The sequence below is a fragment of the Chaetura pelagica genome, unplaced genomic scaffold (assembly GCF_000747805.2).
Source record: "Chaetura pelagica isolate M959 unplaced genomic scaffold, ChaPel_1.0 scaffold131, whole genome shotgun sequence".
In the NCBI taxonomy this organism is placed as follows: Eukaryota; Metazoa; Chordata; class Aves; order Apodiformes; family Apodidae; genus Chaetura; species Chaetura pelagica.
Genome location: NW_009951956.1, coordinates 50,915 through 51,287, shown reverse-complemented (window position 1 = coordinate 51,287; position 373 = coordinate 50,915). Strand labels below are relative to the sequence as shown.

The 373-nt window shown below is 56.6% G+C and overlaps 1 protein-coding gene across 1 annotated transcript in view; it reads right to left on the bottom strand.

Annotated features, from left to right (window-relative positions):
- The window catches only part of LOC104390074 (heat shock factor protein 1-like), a 55,419-nt gene that overhangs the window by 4,818 nt on the left and 50,228 nt on the right, over positions 1-373 (bottom strand). The window lies entirely within an intron of this gene.

The following is a 373-nucleotide window of genomic DNA, read 5'->3' as shown; positions in this document are numbered from 1 at the left end:
TTGATCCCATGGTGTCCATATGGTCGTTGAGCTCATGCCTGTGCAAAAGGAAGAGGAGAGAGGAGACAATCAGCACTGAGGAGCCTCTCCCAGGTTCTGGGCTGCTAAGGGGACTTGATCCATCCCCCCCTGCTCCACCCCCTGAGCAGGAAAGTGGGGTTGGATCCACCTCTGCAACCCCCTCTTTCCTTCTCCCACCTCATCCTCTGGCCTGAGCCTGGAGACAACAGCTTGGACCCTTCTCCTTGAGAGATCCAAGGTTGAGCAACCCAAATGAAGGAGCAAATTCCTTAGGAGCCCCAGGATTCCTGCTAGCCATGGTGAGGGGCTTGGTAGCCACAAAGCACCGTGGGCCAGCAGGGATCTTGGTGGA